Raw genomic sequence first — 24,689 nt, forward strand, 5'->3', positions numbered from 1 at the left:
TTCACAGATGAGGAAAGAGACTCTGAAATGGAAACCACTGGCACCAGACCACTGAGTTAGTGGGTGGAATAGAAGAGATTTGAACCCAGATCTGTTTGATCCTGATAGCTGGTATGTCAAGAGTCTTCTAGGACCACCTCTTCCCTCTGGCCCCAGTGCCAGTCTTTCCTGTACACATGCTTTTGTATGGGACGTTTTGCTACTCGCAATTCATTCATTTGGATTATGCATTTTCTTCTCTTTTTAATTCCCTTTCAAAATACAAACACCCTTGGGAAAGGCAACCTATTAAGCTTCTGAGAAACATTAAAAGCTGCTCAACCACATAACCCAGGACCTGAGTTGAAGTCTTCTTAGCTCAGCCATTTCCTGGCTCTGTGACCTTGAGCCAGCATTGAATTCCACGGAGACCATTCTCTCTGGAAAAAAAAAAAGGAGGGGGGGGGTAATAATGAAACTGCCTTGTGGACAGGACTGGCAAGAATTTGAGATCAAAGATAGGAAGACACTTTGAAAACCACATACCACGGTACACCTGCAGAAGAGTATTGTTTTCATTGCTGTCCAAACACCTTATTCATTTCCGGGACCACTTTCATGAGAGGAGGGAATAAATAATCGTGGGGAGCAAGGCTGATGAGACCTGGAGCAAGGTGCCTGAGGCCTTCCAGGGAGGGGTGGTGGGTGGCAGGAAGAGAAACAGCGGCTCACACAGCCCATGGCATTGATCTCAACATGTCTTTTCTTTGGCCAGTGACTTACTTTGCTTTATGCTTCTAATCTAATTCAATTAGTCTTTCTCCCTTCCTCCCTCCTTCCTTCCTTCCTCTTCTACTCTCTTCTTTTCTGCCCCCACCCCCCGGCTCCCTGCCCCTCACCAAGAAATATTTTCTGATAACTTGTTAACGTTCTAGGGGTGGGGAGTCAATGGTGAACTCAGCGGCATGGTCCCTGTTCTAAACAAATAAACAGATAAATAATATACTTACAAATTGGATAAGCACTCTGTGGAAACAGACATGAGACTAAGCAAAGGAATTATCAAGAGTACCCATTTAAAATAGGACGGGGCCTCTCTGGTCTCCTAAACTGGCTTCAACAAAGCTTAAGGAGGTATGCAGGCATACCCTTACGGCAGGCCTTATGACCAACGCCGCCAAGTTCTAGAGGAAGTACATGAGAGCCAGTCAGCTCTGACCTGAGGCCTTTGCCGCAACGGGCAATAGCCCAGACTCCACTCCACCAAACCACGCCCCTCTCCTGACCACGCCCCTCTCATTGCCCCGCCCCTGGCCTGGCACTGCCTCTAGCTGGGTTCTGCCCTCAGATGCTCTGTTTTTATGGGATAATCTGGCTGGGTATCTGTTCCAAGGGAGGGGGTTTTAAGCAAATTCTACAGGCTGAGGTGAGGACAGTGGGACTGTGGGGGCTCTGAAGGGCTCACTGCCTTCTCTGGCTCCAACTTTTCATGTACAAGTTTTTTTTTTTTTTTTTTTAGGGCGGAAGCCCAGAGTCTAGTATTGAGAAAAACCTCGGATATGGAAGAAGAGACCCATCACTCCAGTTCTGTGAAGCTGTTGCTATTCCAAATGCAACGGATTCTTGGAGCCTGAGTACAAAGAGGCAGAAGCCTGTCAGGTTTCAACAAACATACTTTATTATACTGTATAATTTAAGGTATCATTTTATTCAAGTGACATTCAAACGTGTGAAAAAACGGTTGCATATGCCATAGCCGTTAATGAAATCATTACGTACAAATGGTTACGCTTTACCAAGTCATTCATTAAAAGTAAATTAATGAGGGGGACAGCATTAAAAATTTTTGCAATCATTACCAGGTCCAGCCTAACCCACTTTTATAAATATTCATCAACAAAAACGTGCCTCAAGAACTCACCCAGTAAATTAAATTCTCGGTCTTGAAGTGTTTTGCTTCTATTAATGGCATCGGCCATGGTACTTTCTTTGATTTGTTTTCTGGAACTTTGGGATATATTGTAGGGAAATAATGACAAATTCTGAGTAATCGCTGATAATTAGGCCAAATCTATTATTCCCATGGTATTTACATTTTGATTACTATTTTCCCCCCAAAGGCAACATCTTGAATCTATTCTAATACAAGACAAAATAGTATCTGAGATTGTCAGGGCTGGAAGAAAATTCAGAAATTAAATAGTCCGGCTCTTACCTGATTTTGAATCTCCAGTCAGCATTTCTGCCAGATGGCCCTTTGGCTTCTGCTTAAATACCTCCAGTGCTGGGAAACTCATTACCACTTTAGTGTCCCATTCCATTCTTGGACATCTTTGCTTGTCATCTTTATTTCTAAACTGTATTGATCACTTTCTAATTTCCACATGTGTCCTAAGTCCTGCACTCTGGGGTGGAAATTAAAGACTTCACAAACACGGGAAGATTGTCTGGCAGATGTTATTACATTCTTGCCTACCCCCACTCTTCCCTCTTTAGGCTAAATATCTTCAAAGTACTTGAACCTTCTTCCAAGGAAGTGAACTCTGGACTCTTCACTTTCTTTCCATTTCCTGCAGAGAAGGACTTTTTTTCTCAGGTCCTGCTCAATCTTCCCCACCACCCACAATTTTCTCCATACTTTAATATGGGTAACCCTGAACCATGTATGGTGTCCGTGTACAGACTGTTCACTAATTCTGAGCCTTTTCAGAGTCGTTTCCTCTGTCTGAAATGCTCTTCACCCCTTTAAATGCTTGACAAACTCCTATTCATCCTGCAGAACCCCTGCTCCATGGTCATCTCCTCTGAGAAGCCATCCTTGATTGGTTCCCAATCCCTCTCCTTGAGAGAATTGATTACACCTTCTCCTTACATGGCTTCTATTCCTTGTAGTTACTTCATCATACCTTCCAAGGGAATGGGAGAGAAGGGGTAGGAGGATCTCAGGTTCATGAAGTGTCTACTGATTAGCCTCTTCCCCCACCCTTTAAAATAACACATTCATTGTCTGACAGTTCTGTAGAGCAGAAATCCATTCCTTCACTCATGGCCTCTTTCCTCCATCTTCAAAGCTAGCAAAATTGGGCTGATTCTTCTCAGATTAGACTTATAATGTTTTTCCTTAAAGTCATCAGACTAGTAGCCTGATACTAGGAATACTCAAGGGAAAGTGGTCATTCAAAACTTACATCTTCTGCCCCATGACCAGCCCACATTGCTTGTACTGCACTATCAAATCACATTATTTTGTAAATAACGTGACTATTTTGAAAAGAGTCTAATTTTTATCAGATTGTACTTTGCGGGCTAAAAGTGTTAATTTGTGAAATGTAAACATTTAAAACTATCCACAGTTTTGGTCACCCTGCTTTGACATTTTAAGAAATTGTATTCAGTTTCAGCTTTAGCATCAGTCCTTCCAATGAACACCCAGGACTGATCTCCTTTTGGATGGACTGGTTGGATCTTCTTGCAGTCCAAGGGACTCTCAAGAGTCTTCTCCAACACCACAGTTCAAAAGCATCAATTCTTCGGTGCTCAGCTTTCTTCACAGTCCAACTCTCACATCCATACATGACCACTGGAAAAACCATAGCCTTGACTAGATGGACCTTTGTTGGCAAAGTAATGTCTCTGCTTTTGAATATGCTATTTAGGTTGGTCATAACTTTCCTTCCAAGGAGTAAGCGTCTTTTAATTTCATGGCTGCAATCACCATCTGCAGTGATTTTGGAGCCCCCAAAAATAAAGTCTGACACTGTTTCCACTGTTTCCCCATCTATTTCCCATGAAGTGATGGGACCAGATGCCATGATCTTCGTTTTCTGAATGTTGAGCTTTAAGCCAACTTTTTCACTCTCCTCTCTCACTTTCATCAAGAGGCATTTTAGTTCCTCTTCACTTTCTGCCGTAAGGGTGGTATCATCTGCATATCTGAGGTTATTGATATTTCTCCTAGCAATCTTGATTTCAGCTTGTGCTTCTTCCAGCCCAGCGTTTCTCATGATATACTCTGCATATAAGTTAAATAAGCAGGGTGACAATATACAGCCTTGACGTACTTCTTTTCCTATTTGGAACCAGTCTGTTCCATGTCCAGTTCTAACTGTTGCTTCCTGACCTGCATATAGGTTTCTCAAGAGGCAGGTCAGGTGGTCTGGTATTCCCATCTCTTTCAGAATTTTCCACAGTTTATTGTGATCCACACAGTCAAAGGCTTTGGCATAGTCAATAAAGCAGAAATAGATGTTTTTCTGGACCTCTCTTGCTTTTTCGATGATCCAGCGGATGTTGGCAATTTGATCTCTGGTTCCTCTGCCTTTTCTAAAACCAGCTTGAACATCTGGAAGTTCACGGTTCATGTATTGTTGAAGCCTGGCTTGGAGAATTTTGAGCATTACTTTACTAGCGTGTGAGATGAGTGCAATTGTGCGGTAGTTTAAGCATTCTTTGGCATTGTCTTTCTTTGGGATTAGAATGAAAACTGACGTTTTCCAGTCCTGTGGCCACTGCTGAGTTTTCCACATTTGCTGGCATATTGAGTGCAGCACGTTCACAGCATCATCTTTCAGGATTTGAAATAGCTCAACTGGAATTCCTTCACCTCCACTAGCTTTGTTCATAGTGATGCTTCCTAAGGCCCACTTGACTTCACATTCTAGGATGTCTGGCTCTAGGTGAGTGATCACACCATCGTGATTATCTGGGTCGTGAAGATCTTTTTTGTACAGTTCTCCTGTGTATTCTTGCCACTTCTTAATATCTTCTGCTTCTGTTAGGTCCATACCATTTCTGTCCTTTATAGTGTCCATCTTTGCATGAAATGTTCCCTTGGTATCTCTAATTTTCTTGAGGAGATCTCTAGTCTTTCCCATTCTGTTGTTTTCTTCTATTTCTTTGCATTGATTGCTGAGGAAGGCTTTCTTATCTCTCCTTGCTATTCTTTGGAACTCTGCATTCAGATGCTTATATCTTTCCTTTTCTCCTTTGCTTTTCACTTCTCTTCTTTTCACAGCTATTTGTAAGGCCTCCCCAGACAGCCATTTTGCTTTTTTGCATTTCTTTTCCATGAGGATGGTCTTGATCCCTGTCTCCTGTACAATGTCACGAACCTCTGTCCATAGTTCATCGGGCACCCTGTCTATCAGATCTAGTCCCTTAAATTTATTAATTGTAGATTAATAATCAAGAAATTGTATTGCTGCTACTGCTAAGTCGCTTCAGTCGTGTCTGACTCTGTGCGACCCCATAGATGGCAGCCTACCAGGCTCCGCCATCCCTGGGATTCTCCAGGCAAGAACACTGGAGTGGGTTGCCATTTCCTTAGAACCAAAATGTGAGGATAGCTGGGTCCTTCCTTTATCCCCTGACAGGTGCATGCACCCCACTCAGTGAATTTCCTGGCTCACTTTTCCGTCGTACCTTCCAGTCTAAATACACTACGCAGTAGGCGAGAGCACAGACTTGGAACTAGGCTGCCTGGGTTCAAGTCCAGCTGGTTGACTGGGTGGCTCTGGGCCAGTTTCTTACCCTTGCTTGCCTCCCTTTCCCCATCTGTAAAATAGGGGCTAATACAAGCACTCACTCATCAGAGGTGTGAGCACTAATTAAGTATCATGTCAAGTGCCTGGTACCAGGCTGTGCTCTAAAGTAGGGGTACCCAACCTCCAGAATCTAATGCCTGATAATCTGAGGTAGAGCTGATGCAATCATACTAGAAATAAAGTGCAAAACAAATGTAACATGCTTGAATTATCCCCAAACAATCCCTCCCTTCCCAGTCCATGGAAAAATTGTCTTTCACAAAACTAGTCCCTCCCTGGTACCAAAAAGATTGGGTGTTCTAAAGCTTTCCCTGCCATAGGTGGGGGCAGGGTGTCTGTCTATGGCTTCAGTGCAGCCCCTGGTCCAGAGCATAGAGTCTGCAAAGGCTCGCTGCATCTCTGCTGACTGAGTAGCCCAGGCTCCCTCGTGCAGAAAGCCTGCCCACGCAGACCACGTGCATCACCGCCCACAGCCTCTTCAGTGGGGATGCCTGTAAACAAGCAGAGGTCTATTACGAACTGGCTTGTTCTCCTTCTGCAGACGCAAACCATCAGATAAGGCCGCTCCCATTTTGCTCCTGCCCTCGGAAAGGCATGGCATCGGGGTGATCAAATAAGATTTCCCCACTGTCAGTGTGCTATCTGTGGCTGCCTTTAGTCTTATTTTTCATGGAGCAGCAGCCTCTTAAAGAACAAGGCTCTTTCTCTCTTGTTTAGCAAAGAGCTAAAGACAGCCCGGCTCTTCTCCAGGTAAAGTGGTTGATCCCACTCCTGATACAGAGGGCGTGGCTGCTGTCCCAGTGCAGAGATTCCTCTTGGAGGCGGGGAGGAGATCGCACACTGGCAAATTTAGGTTTTCTTCCTTTCATGAGGAAGTCTTCCAAGGGTAATTCTTAATTATCCTCTACAGGAAAGGTCAGTTGGGAGGCAGCATGATGCTGTGTAGGGAACCTCTGGGGGGTATGACACAGAGAGGTTAAGTAACTCACCCGAGGTCACGCAGCTGAGTTGTACGGGAGTAGCATCTGAGGGCTGGTTGCGAGCAGTAGGATTAGCATGTTGACTATGAGAAGTGTGGAGTGGGGAGACTTGCCTAGCAGAGTCAGGGTCTCCCAGGCATTTTGTTGGTACAAACCTTAGGGAAACAAGTCTGTCTAGGCGGGTGCCAGTAGGGGTTGGAGGGCCAGGTGGGCAGGTAAGGAAGTGACTTTTACAGTCTGATTGGCTCATTTCAAAGACAGCCCTTGACTTCAAGGCAGGTGCTTTGAGGCCCAGAGAGAGGCAGCTCCCACTCCCCTGCCCCAGGTGGGTGACAGAGAGACTCACTCAGCCACACAAAGAAAGAGATAAACAGAGAGACAAGAAAGCATGAAAAAGAAAGCTGAGGTCAATCCAAGATGCAATGAGAGGCAGTATGGACAGCCGAGAGCAATGTTCTGCAACATCCACAGAGATGCAAGCCAGAGGCAGAGACAAACATCCTGAGACAGCCAGAGTCTCAGAGATCTGCCCAGACTTAGAGAGACAGGCCAGAGGCCAAGGAAGCACAGACCAGAAGGGACATTAACTCATGGATATGGAAGAGTGAAGACAGTGGTGTTGGGAAAGAGAACCAGCTATACACACTTGAAAGTCTCTCCCTCGGTCCCAGGCAGTGGGCCAAAGAGTGGAGGAAGTTGGATGCAGACCTGGCAGGCTCTCAGACAGAGACCCCTGATGGGCAGCGGCCATATGGCTCAGAAATTAGGGCCAGTGTGTCTTGGCTACAGAGAGGGTGCTGTGGTGAGGACGTTCCTTCTCTCTGCATGCCTGGCAGGTGCTCAGAGCCCAGCCCAAGGTGGCAAGTACAGACCTGTACCCACCTGCCTAGACCTATTTAGTGGAGGTATAAGGGGAGATGGTGATGCTCACGAGCAAGGAGTTCCCGGCCACCTCCCCATCTGCTTGCTTGAGTTTGGCTTGCAGGGAACAGACAGCCTGGCTGGTTGTGCGAGCTCCTGGCTGTGCAGCCCGCGGTTGCTCTGGCCTGTCCATAAGTCTGCCCCTCCAAGGGAGAGGGGATGAGAGGGGAGCGGTATATTTAAGAGATGCCACCATAGATGTACCAGATAGACCAGGATGGGCAAAAGTCCTGCGGAGTGAACTGGGCTCAGCTAACAGCTGCCAGATAAATGTTTGTCCGAAGGTATAACCTGTTTATAAATGAGCCTTCACAGACCTGGGCCTTAGTTTGCTCACCTGTTAGTGAGAGAGCGTGACCAGGTAAACCTGGCCCCTCAGTCACAGGTTCAAAATCGGTTTCAACTCTGATAAATGTCATGGTTCTAGAAATTCCTCTTGGACCAGGAGTTCCCACAGGGCACAGGCTGCATGATTTTATCCCCTACCATGGGCCTTCTGCCTGACACTGGGTGGGGACTGAGTACATACGGATGAATAAGTTCAAGCTTTTCTTTTCATATTTAGAAGTGACTTAGTTCTTGCTACAGGTCAGGCGTTTGGGGCTATACACCACTACGGAGAAGGCAGTGGCAACCCACTCCAGTATCCTTGCCTGGAAAATCTCAAGGACAGAGGAGCCTGGCGGGCTATAGTCTATGGGGTCGCACAGACACGACTGAAGTGATTAACGTAACACACACACACTCACCGTTATATCCACACTTGGCAGTGGCTCTAGCTGGCAGGGACTCTTAAGATCCATTTTACAGTTAGTAAACTGAGACCTACGGGGCACAGTATTCCCCCAAGATGGTATAACTAGAAAGTGATGCAACAGGCATCTGTACCCAGGTTGCCTGGATCTAGATTTGGAGGTCTTGCTGTTTCATTGTGGAAATTTTCATTGAACATTAAACAAATATGCATTTTTGGTTGTGCTGGGTCTTCATTGCTGGGTGGGCTTTTCTTTAGCTGCAGCAAGCAGGGGCTGCTCTCTAGTTGCGGTGGAAGGATTTCTCACTGTGGTGGCTTCTCTTATCGTGGAGCATGGGCTTCGGGCGCAGGCTCAGTAGTTGTGCACGGGCTCAGTTGCCCTGAGGCAGGTGGAATCTTCCCGGAACAGGGATTGAACTGGTGTTCCTGCATTGTAAGGTGGATTCTTAACCACTACACCACCAGGGAAGCCCCATAGAACATGTCTTTAAATGGCTCAAAAATTTTCATACTTAACCTATCTGCTTTGGAAAACTGTCAAATGCAAGCCACACCATCTCTCACTTGGCTATTAGCAGCCTCCTCTGTGGTTCCCCTGCCTCCACTCCTGCCCCTTCCAATTGACTCCCATGAAGCACCCAGGTAGAACTTTCCAAAATGCAAGTCTCATTAGACTGCCCTGAAAAAGAGAACTGGGGCTTCCCATTGCTTATGGGGTAAAGATACAGCCCCTGAACACAGCCCCCAAGGCCCTCTGCAGAACAGTGTCTCTTAACCTGTAGCCGTGGCCCATTAGGGAGCTGGGAAATCCATGCAGTGGTTGGTGACCTGCATTTTTTTAAGTCAAAGAAGTAGAATAGGAGAATAGAAATAGAACAGAAACTCTCAGAGTGGATCACATGTATTGTGGTAAAAGAAACTTTGTTTCACCAGTTAAAAAAAAATGATGTATGCACATAACATACATGTGTGCACACGTGTGTGTTCTGTAGTCCCTCACAATGCAAAATGTTTTCCTAATGGCGTTGTCAACCTCTAGGGAAGCCCCTGGTTAGGAGCTCCTGGTCTACCCCCATCTTGTCCACAACACTCGCCCTCTTCCTCTAGCCACAGCGGTCAGCTGTAAGTGCGTTCAGCTTTCAGTCAAAGACACAGGGCTTTTTCCTGGAATGTTCCTCCTACCTCTCCATTGAGATCACCCTACTTCATCCTTCATTTCTCAAGTGCTGCTTCCTCAGCGAGTGCCCCCTGTGCCCCTCTGTGCCGCACCCCCTCCCCACGCTTATCCGCCTCCAAGGCACCACAGACCTCCTCTTCCAGCATTTATCCTACTGTGGCAAGTTGACATTGGTTCATGTGATATTTGATCAACATCAGTTGCCCCCACTAGTCTATGTGCTCCACGGCGGGAGTCACCTGGAGGAAGTCTGCCTGCCTGGAGCACCCCACAAGGGCCGGAACAGGTTCATTTTAGCTTGTCCTCCTTCCTTACACCCAGCATGTGCCTGGGATATGGAGGTTTCCACAAGAACCTAGCGAATGAACAAATCGTGAAGGGCAGAGCTTTGCTGTGATCTGTGCAGAAGAGGAAACTGAGGTTCAGAGTGGCTTTCCTGAGGCTTTGGTTGATGACTCACTAGGAGCCCCTCCACTCTGCACTCCCATCGTGGCCACTGTGGGTACTGTGCGGTCCATGAGGTCTGGCTCGGGGTGTCTGTCCTGACCCTCCCCACTACCCCAACCTTCTCACCTTCCCATGTGCCAGCTCCCTTCCATGGGCCTCCTGGCTGTTTTCTCCGTGTTTCCTCTGCCTCTCCAGCTGGCTGAGCACGATGCATGGGGTGGCTGGAGGAGGCACAGCTCAGAAAGTGACAGCGACAGTATTAGGAGTGAAAAAGATCAATTAAGCCCATCGAGCTGATTTGTGAAGCTGATTAAATTAAGAGCCTCCCTGGGGGCAGATTCTCGCTCAGGTTGACAGGCCAGCTGCCAGCAGTGCTGTGGGGGTACTTGCTAGCCCCCAGGGTGGAGTGGGGCCGCTTTGAAGGGCTCTGTGCATGGAGAGGGGGACAAGGAAACTTAGGAGAGCCCCTGGTCTCCTTTCCCTGTGGTTTCTCCAGGAATCACCCCAGCAAACCTGGGTCATCAGACAGGTTAGCCTGACTTTAGAATAAGACACTAGGCCTTAGCGAGGTTAGGTGAACTGGATGCGGTCACCCAGTTGGCAGGTGGAGGTAAGTGGTGGAGCTGGGGCTGGAACCTAGGACTGTTTATTCCTCTGCGTTTTGTTCTATCCTCTTGTTTATCTGCTCCTACTTCTGACTTCAGCATCCTGGTTGTCTCTTTCTCCAATTTTCTAGGCTCAAGGCTCTCCCCCCACCCCCATCCCCCTCCTCCCTTGACTAGATATAATCAGATTATCTCTCCAGTAACCTGACCCCTCTGCCTTGGCCTCAGGACTCTCTTTCATGGCCTGTCCCCAGGGCAGCTCTGGCCAGAATATCCTGTATTTCAGAATCCACCCCATTCTCTTGGTCCCTGGGTGGGGGCTGGGGGGAGCACGGTTTGGACAAAGGCTCTTGTGTGTGCAGGGAAAATGGAGCCCGGGGAAGTTACCAAAATGAGGTCAGCATTTGCAGAGTGCAGGAGTAGAGAGGGCCTTGAATGCCAGCCTGAAGAATTTGGTCTTCCTCAAACACCACTTTTAATGGCAACAGTGAAGGGAGAACCCCCAAGGACCAAGTAACCATGGTCCGTGTTTCCAGGTGGAAAGGAGGGCCATGCAGGAGGCAACACTTGGAGCTGCAGAGGCCCAGGATGGAGACCTACACATAGGTGAAAGGGGTGGGATAGGAGGGCTTCTTAGCAGATGGGGCCTTTGTGCTGGGTCAGGAAAGGGTCAGAGAAGCCTGGAGGGAGAGAGTATTTCCCTTAGCTCCGGGCCAGAGATGGGGTGCAGAGATGGGGAGAGGGACTGACCTTCAGACATTGCCTGGTATCTTATATTCAAGCCTGCTTCTTCCTTAGAGCAAATCTGTGCCAAATCTATAATCAATTTAAAAACACACACAAGCAAAACAGGCTCAGAGTCATGCAGCCACCAGTGGTATTTAGAATTCACACCCCAAGTCTGTGGGACTTCAGGGTCTGGGATCCTTTTATGGGCTAATTGCAAAAATGGAAGTTTTGGAAGTCTGGGGCAGAGTCAAAGAGACTTGCAAGCCTTGAATGACAGGATGCCAGGGTGATTAGGGGCCTAGTCAACTTAAAAAAACAGTCAAAACGTAAAGTCAAAATGTAAAAGTTGAGAGTTATGTTTTATTTGGTGGAAATTTTTAGGACTTAAGCCTGGGAGACAGCACCTCAACTAACCCTGACAGAAATGCTCAAAGGAGATGGAGAGGGGAGGAGCCAGGTTATATAGAAGTTTTGCAACGAAGGGCAGGTAGTCTGAATATCAAAAGATTATAGAAAACCAGATATCTTAAATTAAAGAATTTAGCGCTTGTCTATGTATGGGAAGATGCAAGTGTCTGGGCCCACAAATCAGTCCTTTCATAGTATCTCAGCTATCTGGGGACAGGATCCTGCATTTTTCATGAGCTGGGTTCCTCAGTACTCACAGTGGGGAGTGGCTGCAGTCCTGATGGCTGTCAGATCTTCTCCTTCCTGAGTGCCCTTACGGCTCAGGAGTTCACTTTTGAAGGGCCAGAATTGCTGATGACTGTGAAACCCTTGTTTACTGATACAGCAGGGAATAAATACCCCATTTCTCACCTGGTTTGAAATCAGACTGGGTCCACTGTCCTGGCTCTGCAGCAGGCTTGCTCTTTGGCCTTGGCCAAAGTTGGTCTTGCAATCAGTGACTTGCAACCAGTTGGTCTCTTTGTGCTTTACCTCTATAAAATGGGGATAATAATAGTACCCACCTCTCAGGGTTGTTATGGGATTAAATGAATGGACACAGAAAATTCAGAACAGTACCCATCGCTCAATAAGAGTTGGCCTCTGTTACTTGGGATGGAGGTAGGATGCAGGAGTCAGGCCAGGCTGGGGAAGGCCCAGTGATGTGTAGATCTCTAAGCTGGTGCTCTCAGCTCTCTCTGCACCTCTTCACCATCCAGCTCTGTGAGACTGAACTGGTGGGCCCAGCATCTCACAGGGAGGAGAAATGACTCATCCAGCTCCAGAGTTGAGTTCTGCAGCTTCTTTCTACTTAATTGACTGAGAAACTGAGGCTTAGATATGTTGTGGCAAGTCTGCCCTGTGACATGGGGTGAGTCGACCCTAGAGCCTTATCTAGGCCCAGATTCCTGAATTCTGGTCCAGGGTCTCCACTTGGCCCCTATAGTGAGTTTAATTTTTTCCAGGAAAACACCACCCTCATGACAGAAACACTTTCCCTGTAATCTTATTTGTAATTGCTAATGAGAAGCAGGGCTGTTCTCCATTGCTGAACCTCGTGTTCATCTCTAATTTGTTTCACCAGAGGCTGGGACTGAGGCTTCTGCCATCTCTGTGAAATATTAGCAATTATTTCTCAATTACTTCCTAACTGGAAAACAACTCTTGGAGATGGGGCTCTGGAAGCTAGAAGAAGCCATAAGGGTGATTTTTTTTTTTTTTTTGATCTGACATGAACCTTGAAAGGCACACATGCCCTGTCATCCCCACTCCAACCTGAGGGTTACAGTGGATGGTATATGACTCTCTTCTCTTCTCCTTTCACACGTGGCCTCCAGCCCAGCTCAGCTTCTGAGAACATTCTGAGCTCTCAGATACTGCAGAGGAGTGGAAAAGGGGGCAGGAGAAGAAGCTTTGTTGTAACTGCAGTAAATGGCAACTCCATCCCTATAGCTTAGATGGCAGGCCTTAGGGTCACCCTTGGCTCTTTCTCCCACACTACAAAACCAATCCATTAACAAATTTTGGCTCTGCCTTCAGAACACAGTCAGAACACAATCTTGACATTTCCCACCATCTCCAGTGCATCCATCCTAGTCCAAGCCAACATTAGCTCTCTCTTGGATTATATCAATCACATCCTAACTAGTCTTCCTGACCTCACCCTTCTTCCCTGCAGTCCACCCAGGAGACAGAGTGATTGTTTCAAAATTCCATTTTAATACGATCATTTGACCTTCTAGCTATAGTGCTTTGCATTTTTATTTTTAGTTATTAAAAGATTTGATGGAATATCATTTAACTATTGCCGTTTTATTTAAAACTGAAGTATAGTTGATTTACATGTTATGTAGTTTCTGGTGCACAGAAAAGTGATTCAAATACACACACACACACACACACACGTTCAGTCACTAAGTCGTGTCTGACTCCTTGCGATCCCATGGACTGTAGCCCGTCAGGCTCCTCTGCTCATGGAATTTTCCAGGTAAGGATACCGGAGTGGGTTACCATTTCCTCCTCCAGGGTATCTTCCCAACCCAGGGATAGAACCTATGTCTCTTGTGTCTCCTGCATTGGCAGGCTTTACCACAGGCTATTCTTGTTCAGACTCATTTCCAGTATAGGTTATCACAAGGCATTGAATATCGTTCCCTGTGCTATACAATAGAACCTCATTGGTTATCTGTCTTATGTATAGCAGTGTGCATCTGTTAATCCCAAACTCCTAATTTATCCCTCCCCTCGTTCCTCTTCGGTAACCATAAGTTTGTTTTATATGTTTGGGAGTCTGTTTCTGTTTTGTAAATAAGCTTATGGGTATCATCTTTTTAGACCCACATATGTGATATCATGTAATATTTGTCTTTCTCTGAGTTACCTTATTTAGTATGATTATCTCTAGATCCATCCAGGTTGTTGCAAATGGCATTATTTCATTCTTTGTATGGCTGGGAAATTTTCCATTATCGATATCAATATATATCTCACATATTCTTTATCTATTCATCTACTGATGGGCGTAGGTGACTTCCATGTCCTGGCTGTTGTAAATAGTGCTGCTATAAACACTGGGGTATGTGTATCTTTTCAAATTACACTTTTCATCTTTTCTGGATATATGCACAGGAGTGGGATTGCTGGATCGTATGGTACTTCCACTTTTAGTTTTATAAGGAGCCTCCGCGCTAATCTCCATAGTGTGGTTTCATCACTTTACATTCCTACCAACAGTGTAGGAGGGTTTCCTTTTCTCCACACCCTGTCCAGCGTTTAGTATTTGTAGACTTTTTGATGATCGTCATTCTGACCAATGCGAGGTAGTACCTCATTAGTTTTGCTTTGCATTTCTCTAATAATTAGTGATGTTGAGCATCTTTTTATGTGCCTGTTGGCCATCTGAATGTCTTTTTTAGAAAAATGTGTATTTAGATCTTTGAATTTCTTGATTGAATTGTTTGTTTGTTTTGATATTGAGCTATGTAAGCTGCATATATATTTGGAAAATTGAGCCATTGTCAGTCACATCACTTGCAAATATTTTCTCCCATTCCATAGGTTGTCTTTTCATTTTGTTTATGGTTTCCTTTGCTGGGCAAAAGCTTTTAAGTTTAATTAGGTCACAGTTGTTTATTTTTCCTTTTGTTTTCATTACTCTAAGAGATGGATCCAAAATGATCTTGCTGCGATTTATTTCAAAGACTGTTCTGCCTATGTTTTCCTCTAGGAATTTTATAGTATCTGGTCTTATATTTTAGGGTTTTAATCCATTCTGGGTTTATTTTTGCATATGGTGTTAGAGAGTATTCTAGTTTCGTTCTTTTATATAATGCTGTTCAGTTTTCCCAAAACCACTTACTGAAGAGATTGTCTTTCTTCCACTGTATATTCTTGCCTCCTTTGTTATAGATTAATTGACCGTAAGCATGTGCCTTTACCTCTGGGCTACCTGTCTGGTTCCATTGATTTCGTGTCTGTTTCTGTGCCAGTATCATACTATTTTGATTACTGTGGCTTTCTAGCATAGTCTGAATTCAGAGACTGTGATTCCTCCAGCTCTGTCCTCCTTTCTTAGGATTGTTTTGGCTATTTGGGGTCTTTTGTGTTTCCATATAAATTTTAATTTTTTTGTTTCCATTCTGAAATGAAAAATGCTATTGGTAATTTGATAGGGATTGCATTGAATTTGTAGATTGCCTTGGGTGGTATGATCATTTTAACAATACTGATTCTTCCCATCCAAGAACATGGTATATCTTTCCATCTATTTGCGTGGTCTTCAATTTCTTTTACCAGTGTCTTATAGTTTTCAGAGTACGTGTCCTTTGCCTCCTTACGTAGGTTTATTCCTAGGTATTTTATTCTTTCTAATGAGATGATAAATGAGATTGCTTCCTTAATGTCTCTTTTTGATATTTCATTGTTAGGGTATCTCCACAGATCATGGGTTGGCTTCTTCTTGCTAGTGGGCTGTGTATGTGTGTTCAAGCTTGCACACCAGTGCACACTAAGTGAATGCAGTAAGGGAGGGGAAGGGCAGCAGTTAGCAGGTGCCCATGTGACAGACACCATGCTAGAACCCATACTGTCCTCTAGCGTACCTGCCTGGTTGGTTCTAATGATATCCTCATTTAGCCCTAAGGCTTGGCCAGTCTAGGGATTCACTCAAGGAGCAAAAACTGGGATTCTAGTGTGCATTGCTCTGGCCGTGATCCTGACCCCAGTGTTCTGCCAGGTCACTCCACTCCCATGGCTACTGCAGGACAGCTGTGGTGAAGTATTGCAAACCAGGGCCAACTGCAGCCTGTGGCCTGCTTTGGTAGAGCCTTGGAACACAGAATGATTTTTACGATTCTAATATGTTGTAAAAATGAGCAATACGTGACAGAGAAAGAATGACTGGCAAAGTCTACCATGCTTACCTTCTGGCCTTTTACAGAAGAAGTCTGAGGATCCCTAGCTTAGGATCCTGAGGACCAAGGAGGATTCTTTGGGCCTGCATCCTCATCCTCCCGGCTTGGCTGTCCCAGTGTCTCCTGTGAGCAGGAGCTGTGTACCAAAATCCCTGGCTGTGGCAGTGACAGACATTTAAAAACGATCCTCCCAAATCCACCACTGCTGCAAAGGAGGCAGCCGGAATTAAGCACCACCACTTTAATTTGGGGGTATCTGTGCCCAGGGACAAGCTCAGTGATTCCCTGGTTGGTTTTCTAGGGCGAAGGGCTTTTTCTTCTGAGTGGGGTCTAGTGCACCATTGTGTGGAAGGCAATGATTTTCAACATCTTGGATGATTCCCCTGCAAACTAGAAGGCACCAAATGTCACTCCAGCCACTCAGCCTCATGTGCCAGGCGCTGTGCCAGGCACGGTGGAAGAAAGGGTAGTCTGTGCTGACCTACAGAGCTGGTGTGGGAGGACAGGGCTGGCCGCAAGACAGGTATCCACGTTGGAGGTGGGGGAGACAGTGCTGTGAGAACTAGAGAGGGGCAGGCCAGGAAATGCTTCCTGGAGGAGGTGACACCTGTCCTGCCATCGTGAAAAACGAGGCGTAAAGCCGACAACGGGAGGGGAATGGAGAAGGTGGTGGCGGTAAGGCAAAGTGCCAAGCAGATCGCAGCGGCAGCCTGGCGTCTCGGAGCGCAGAGGGGCCGGCGAGGGTGGGCTCGGGACTGTAGGTGTCAGCAGAGGCGCGGCTTTGGGGTCGGGGCGGCCCGGCCCGCCCCGCGGTCTGCGAGGCCATTGTCTGCGCCCGGCGCCGCCTTGGCAGCAGAACGTGACATCTGGTGACTAATGGTCGCGGCCGCGCGCCGCGCTCCTCCCTCCTGCAGCGCCCCGGGCGCAGCTGCGGTGCTGCCCCTCCCTTCCGCTCGGCGGGCGGCGGCCCTAGGAAGCCCAGGACACAGGCCGGGCTCTCCACCGGCCACGGCCGCCGCCCCGCCGCGGGAGCGCGCCCGCGCGTCCCCGAGCGGTGTGCATGCAGCTCCCCTCTGGGGCAATGGGCCATTTCTGCGTGCAAACACGGGCCGCCCTGGAGCCCACGTGCACATGCATTAACACACATGTGCGCACTCACACACACGACCTCACGGTCACACACGTGCTGTCACACATTTTAAGCCTGTCGCTCGTTCATGCGATTCACAGATGCGCATGTGAGAACTGAGCACACGGTGCTCACTCCCAGGCTTACCTACAGCACATCACTGCTTGGGCTCACAGAGGGACAGGCATCACTGTGAATCTGCGGCCGTGCCCTGCTCACACGCTCGTGTGTAGGAACACATATGAACACACACACGGTCGTGTCCGTGCACACTCAGAGGTAGGGCCAGGTGCCATCCTTGTCCTTGCCAAAGGCTGAGGTGACATGAGACCTAATTCAAATCCTAGACAAGATCTAAACAAGATTAGCCACCCCAATGTTTACACTATTTATAAATTAGCTGTCTGTGTTTAAAAACCTAGGGATTTCACATAAAGATTTGAATGTTTTTCTTGTGAAATCAGAAGATCTGGCAGTTTGAGGTCTGTGGCCTGTTTCAGGCGACCATGGGGCTTCCCTGGTGGCTCGGTTGGTAAAGAATCCTGCAATGCAGGAGACCCAGGTTCAATCCCTGGGTCAGGAAGATCCCCTGGAGAAGGGAATGGCAGCCCACCCCAGTATTCTTTCCTGGAGAATTCCATGGACAGAGGAGCTGGCAGGCTGATGTTCACAGATAGGGGCGCAAAGAGTTCAGACACGACCGAGTGACTAACACATCTGGTGACCATAATGGTTTGGGGCTGAACCACAGGGGTCCTCTCAGGCTGTACTTCCCCCCCTCAGGTTTTCCTCCACCCGCAGTGGGTACTTAAGGTTGCCAGCCCAGGTGAGAGTCTGGGGAGCCCTGGGAGCCCTTGTCAGCTAATCAGCAGTTCCAACCTGGACACCCAGCCCTGCCTCTGGGGCCTGAGCTAGAAGCAGGCGGTCCTTGGTTCTCCTGACCAGCTTTGACCCTGATACCCACAATGAAGGGCCCCTCCCCACTGTGGGGTGTTGGGGGCACTGCCAGTGATGTGGAAAGTCCCTGCAGTATGTGTAGTGCCTTCTTTGTGGAAGGACTATTTGGTCCTACTGCAAGGAGGGGCTTAGTGCCTTTGTCTTACAGTTAAAATGGTGACCTGAGGGTGGTACTGCTACCTGGTCCGAAAGGACAGAACGGGTGTGCTGTCCACAGAGCTCGAGTGCGGTGGGTGGGGGCGCCACTGTTGAGGAATCCCTGGGGTCGGGGGGAGGGCCTGTGAAGTAGGATGTCTGCTTTCTGAATCCTGAAGCCCATCTCCTGCCTGGCTCTGGCTTGTCTGTCTCCCTCCTTCAGTAAGGATCTCCCCTTTTCTCTAGCCTCTGCCCTGGGTCCCAGAAGAAGAGGCCAGTTCCTGTTTCATGGCTTATCTGCTTAATATTGAGCTCTAGTTAAACCAGCAAATGCAGCCCAAGGGGCACTGGGAAGCCATGTGATTGTGGAGCCCCACGCACTGCGACCAACCCTAGCAAACCCCATCCACCTCCTGCATCATCTCATCCATCCACCCAAGGGTGCTTGCAACCTCTGTGGGTTCATACCCCACCTGATGGCTCACCTGAGCCCCAGTCCCTCTCGTCCTTCTCCCACTGGAAGTCTGCATGCCCTTAACTCCCAGCATGTCAGCAGCCCATCCATCAAGTGGGGTGACAAAGTGGTCATGGCCCAAGCTTAGACCCCAGTTCATCTACTTCTTGCTGTGTGATTCAGGATGAGTTATTTAACTTCTCTGTGCCTGTTTCCTCCCTAGTAAACTGAAGACCATAATAGTTTCTTCTGAGAAGATTGCCAGATGTGGATTAATGGAGGAAATCGATTTTGGTGCCCAACACAGAATGAGTAAACACAGCACTTATGAACTCTGCTCCTATGCTGGCTCTTTCTCTTATCGCCCCCTGCCTTGGTAGGTTTTTACTTTCACGGACACAAACCTGGTCTTCCCAGGTGGCTCAGTGGCAAAGAATCTGCCTGCCAATGCAGAAGATAGAGGAGGTGCAGGAGACAGAGGAGACTCAGCAGAGGTGGGTTCAATCCTTGGGTCAGGAAGATCCCCTGGAATAGGAAATGGCAACCTGCTCCAGTATTCTTGCCTGGAAAATTCCATAGACAGAGGAGCCTGGTGGGCTGCAGTCCATGGGGTCACAAAGAGTCAGACACGACTGAGCACACTCGCAAAACAAACCTGAGGTGCACAAACCTGCATCCTGAGGATTGTACCTGCTTCTTTCTTGGCATCGTTCCCACATCCATCCCTACCGCTTGACCTCCAAACTTTTCTGGAATCTGTGCTCTCCCCTCCACCCAAGTTGCCTCTGCTCTAGTTTGGTTTAATGTCACCCCTGGCCTGCACAATTGTGATCCCTAATCAGGTTCTGCTGCTGAAGGCACCTCACATGTGATTCCAGCAAACTGTGCCTTTGAAATGCAGACTGCATTACTTGGCAGGGACTTAACAGCTCCTTGACTTAGCCTGGCAGTTGAGTAAGTGGTTACCCATGCCCCGGCACCCCCTTCCACCTCGCCCCTGGCCCCACCATGGGTGGTTGAAGGCATGAGATATGAGTCTAGGGTGGAGTGTTAGGAAGTGAAGCTGGAATGTGCTTTTTCTCTCAGAAGTCTGTGTTAGGACCTTGCCCTCAGCAGCCAGTGGTTCCCGCATCCCCAGGACAGCAGACACACTTTTCCCACTCCATGCTTTTGCTCAAGCTATGACTTCTGCCTGAAAGACCCCTCTCCTCAACTCCAACTTGCTTTTCCATCCTGAGCCCACCTCTCCAGCCCCTCCCTTGGTCCCTCCCTCCCTATTTAGTTAGTTATCTCTCCCCATGTTCTCAGAACACTCTCTGCATTGCTCTAAGGTTACACTTACCTCGTTTATTGTGTTTATTCTATTTCTCTGTTTACATGTCACCTGGGTCAGTGCTTCTCAACTTTTTGTGCACAAGAATCACACAGGATCTTGTCCAAATGCAGATTGCATTCAGTAGATCTAGGATGGAGTCCGAGTCTCTGTGTTTCTAACAAACTCCCTGGTATGCTGATGATGCTGGTCCCAGACCATATTTGGAATGACAATAACTGAGAGAGTGAGTCCTCAGAGGGCAGTGACTTGTTCTCAGTTCATCTTGTTATCTGTGGTATGAAGCTGGCAAGTACAGAAACAAATACATGCTTGATGAAATGAGGAAGTGAGCGAGTGAATGAATGAAAGCATCTCACACAGTTGTGAGTGTCAGGAAGTTTTCAGGAGGCGCTGATGTCTGAATTGGATCCTTAGGGAGGGGTAGGTGGTATCCAGGTAAAGAGGGCCATGGTGGGTTGAGATCTTCCAGGATTGGGTCAGGGCCAGGGCACAGAGATGTGAAAGGCATGAGTGCCAGATAGAGTGGGAATGAAGACTTGAAGTTCAAGACGTTGGGAGGAGCCAGGTCACTAATGGCCAGGGGATACCAAGCTGGCAGGGAGGGATGGCGGTCTTTATATTATCCTGGAACCTCTGGGAGATGGTGTGGTTGAAACTGTGGGGCACTCCTGCGGCAGGATAGGAGTTGGTAACAGAGAGGAGCCCAGGTAGCTCAGTGGTAAAGAGGCCACCTGCCAGTGTAGGAGATGCAGGAGACTCTGGTCTGATCCCTGCGTTGGGAAGATCCCCTGGAGAAGGGAATGGCAACTCACTCCAGTATTCTTGCCTGGGGAATCCCATGGATGGAGGACGCAGAAGGAGATGCAAGACCAAGCAGTCACTTAGAGGGCTCTCCATTCACTGGCCAAGAGCTCAGGTTGTGGCAGTGAGGATGAAGATAAGGGCACAGATTCAAGTGGAACTGAAGAGGAAGAACAGACAAGACTGGGCTACCGATTGGAAAAGAGGGTGAAGGAAAGCCTCCCCCCTTTGCTGGGAGGAACCTGGGTGAACGCTGGTGCCATTGACTGAGGCTGGAGTAAAGGAGGAGGAGGTGGTTTGGGGAGAAGGATGAGGAGTTTAATTTCACTGTTGGCTGGGTGTGAAGTACCCAGGGGCGTCCAGAGCATATGTGTCAGGAGCTCCTGAGAGCGACCAGGGCTGGAGATGACAGGACGAGAGGCATTGGCTGACAGATGCTCACTGAAGTTTTGGGAGAGAATGAGACTATCGGGGGAAATCTTCTGGTAAGAAGAGAAGAAGTTCGAGAGGGACCCTGGAGGAAAACCATTCATTTAAAGAGCAGGAATTAATGACAACCTGTTAGAGATAAAATGAGAACTGAAAACATTTACAATAGCAGCAAAAAAAAAAGGTTTAAAAATCCTAGGAATAAACGTAAGAAGAAATGTGCAAAATCTAAGTGGAGAAAGCATTAAAATGCTTCCAAGGGACAGAAAAGCCTTTGAATACAGGTTTTAGATAGGAAAATTCACATCATAAAATTGTCCATTCTCCCTCAGATAATTTAGAATTTAATAGGATTCTCCATAAAAACAAAGACTTTGTTGTTTTTTAGACTGATTCTCAAGTTCATATGGAAGAATAAACAAATGTTGAAAAGACAGTGCTCCATGGGCTTCTCATGTTTTGGGTGAGCAGAAGCAGTAACTACCTTTTCCCCAGACTCCCTTTAGGGATGTTCGTGTAGTGAACTCCCTTGGAAAATAGAGGTAATGACTCCCTCTGGAGAACTTTGTTTATTGGTCAGTATAATAAACATGAAGTCTTCTTCTGGAGCAAAACCCAGGCAGGCTTACTGTCCATTATAAAAATTTAGGTTCCCTAAACTCAAGATGGAATTCCAGCTGAGCTATTTAAAATCCCCAAATATGATGCTGTTAAAGTGCTGCACTCAATATGTTAGCAAATTTGGAAAACTCAGCAGTGGCCTCGGGACTGGAAAAAGTCAGTTTGCATCCCAATCCCAAAGAAGGGCAATGCTGGAGAATGTTCAAATTACTATACAATTGTGCTCATCTCACACGGTAGCAAAGTAATGCTCAAAATCCTTCAAGCTAGGCTTCAGCAATACATGAACTGAGACCTTCCAGGTGTACAAGCTGGATTTCAAAAAGGCAGAGGAACCAGAGATCAAATTGCCAACATTTGTTGTATCATGGAGAAAAAGTAAATTGCAGAAAAATATCTACTTCTGCTTCCTTGACTGTGCTAAAACCTTTGACTATGTGGATCACAACAAACTGTGGAAAATTCTTAAAGAGATGGGAATACCAGACCACCTTGCCTGTCTCCTAAGAGATCTGGATGTGGGTTAAGAAGCAATAGTTAGAACCAGACATGGAACAAAAGACTGGCTCAAAATTGGGAAAGAAGTACATCAAGGCCGTATATTGTCACCCTGCTTATTTAACTTGTATGCAGAGTACATCATGCAAAATGCCAGTCTGGATGAATCACAAGGAGGAATCAAGATTGTTGGGCAAAATATCAACAACCTCAGATATGCACATGATGCCACTCTAATGGCAGAAAGTGAAGAGGAACTAAAGAGCCTCTTGATGAAAGTGAAGGAGGAAAGTGAAAAAGCTGGCTTAAAACTCAATATTCAAAAAACTAAAATCATGGCATTCACTCCCATTCAGTTCAGTCGCTCGGTCATGTCCGACTCTTTGCTACCCCATGAATCACAGCACACCAGGCCTCCCTGTCCATCACCAACTCCTGGAGTTCACTCAGACTCATGTCCAAAGAGTCAGTGATGCCATCCAGCCATCTCATCCTCTGTTGTCCCCTTCTCCTCCTGCCCCCAATCCCTCCCAGCATTAGCGTCTTTTCCAATGAGTCAACTCTTCGCATGAGGTGGCCAAAGTATTGGAGTTTCAGCTTCAGCATCAGTCCTTCCAAAGAAATCCCAGGGCTGATCTCCTTTAGAATGGACTGGTTGGATCTCCTTGCAGTCCAAGGGACTCTCAAGAGTCTTCTCCAGCACCACAGTTCAAAAGCATCAATTCTTCGGTGCTCAGCTTTCTTCACAGTCCATCTCTCACATCCATACAGGACCACTGGAAAAACCATAGCCTTGACTAGACGGACCTTTGTTGACAAAGTAATGTCTCTGCTTTTGAATATGCTATCTAGGTTGGTCATAACTTTTCTTCCAAGGAGTAAGCGCCTTTTAATTTCATGGCTGCAATCACCATCTGCAGTGATTTTGGAGCCCAAAAAAGTAAAGTCTGACACTGTTTCCACTGTTTCCTCATCTATTTCCCATGAAGTGATGGGACCAGATGCCATGATCTTCGTTTTCTGAATGTTGAGCTTTAAGCCAACTTTTTTACTCTCCACTTTCACTTTCATCAAGAGGCTTTTGAGTTCTTCTTCACTTTCTGCCATAAGGGTGGTGTCATCTGCATATCTGAGGTTATTGATATTTCTCCCAGCAATCTTGATTCCAGCTTGTGCTTCTTCCAGCCCAGCATTTCTCATGATGTACTCTGCATATAAGTTAAATAAGCAGGGTGACAATATACAGCCTTGACATACTCCTTTTCCTATTTGGAACCAGTCTGTTGTTCCATGTCCAGTTCTAATGTTGCTTCCTGACCTGCATACAGGTTTCTCAAGAGGCAGGTCAGGTGGTCTGGTATTCCCATCTCTTTCAGGATTTTCCAGTTTATTGTGATTCACACAGTCAAAGGCTTTGGCATAGTCAATAAAGCAGAAATAGATGTTTTTCTGGAACTCTCTTGCTTTTTCTATGATCCAGTGGATGTTGGCAATTTGATCTCTGGTTCCTCTGCCTTTTCTAAAACCAGCTTGAACATCAGGAAGTTCACGGTTCACATATTGCTGAAGCCTGGCTTGGAGAATTTTGAGCATTACTTTACCAGTGTGTGAGATGAATGCAATTGTGCGGTAGTTTGAGCATTTTTGGCATTGCCTTTCTTTGGGATTAGAATGAAAACTGACCTTTTCCAGTCCTGTGGCCACTGCTAAGTTTTCCAAATTTGCTGGCATATTGAGTGCAGCACTTTCACAGTATCATCTTTCAGGATTGGAAATAGCTCAACAGGAATTCCATTACTTCCACTAGCTTTGTTCATAGTGATGCTTTCTAAGGCCCACTTGACTTCACATTACAGGATGTCTGGCTCTAGGTCAGTGATCACACCATCATGATTATCTGGGTTGTGAAGCTCTTTTTTGTACAGTTCTTCTGTGTATTCTTGCCACCTCTTCTTAATATCTTCTGCTTCTGTTAGGTCCCTACCATTTCTGTCCTTTATTGAGCCCATCTTTGCATGAAATTATCCCTTGGTATCTCTAATTTTCTTGAAGAGATCTCTAGTCTTTCCCATTTCTGTTGTTTTCCTCTGTTTCTTTGCATTGATTGCTGAGGAAGGCTTTCTTATCTCTCCTTGCTATTCTTTGGAACTCTGCATTCAGATGCTTATATCTTTCCTTTTCTCCTTTGCTTTTCGCTTCTCTTCTTTTCACAGCTATTTGTAAGGCCTCCTCAGACAGCCATTTTTCTTTTTTGCATTTCTTTTCCATGAGGATGGTCTTGATCCCTGTCTCCTGTGCAATGTCACTAACCTCTGTCCATAGTTCATCAGGCACT

The 24,689-nt window shown here is 46.8% G+C and overlaps 1 protein-coding gene and 1 long non-coding RNA gene across 2 annotated transcripts in view; both read left to right on the top strand.

Moving 5' to 3' along the window:
- The window catches only part of LOC139180440 (uncharacterized), a 142,085-nt gene extending 139,936 nt beyond the window's left edge, over positions 1–2,149 (top strand). Inside the window, exon 6 of the long non-coding RNA XR_011564708.1 lies at positions 1,499–2,149. This is a non-coding gene — a long non-coding RNA (uncharacterized lncRNA). The remainder of the gene's footprint in view (positions 1–1,498) is intronic.
- Positions 1–24,689, top strand: part of RPS24 (ribosomal protein S24) — a 257,955-nt gene that overhangs the window by 224,705 nt on the left and 8,561 nt on the right. The window lies entirely within an intron of this gene.

Source organism: Bos indicus, chromosome 28 (assembly GCF_029378745.1).
Source record: "Bos indicus isolate NIAB-ARS_2022 breed Sahiwal x Tharparkar chromosome 28, NIAB-ARS_B.indTharparkar_mat_pri_1.0, whole genome shotgun sequence".
Lineage (NCBI taxonomy): Eukaryota > Metazoa > Chordata > Mammalia > Artiodactyla > Bovidae > Bos > Bos indicus.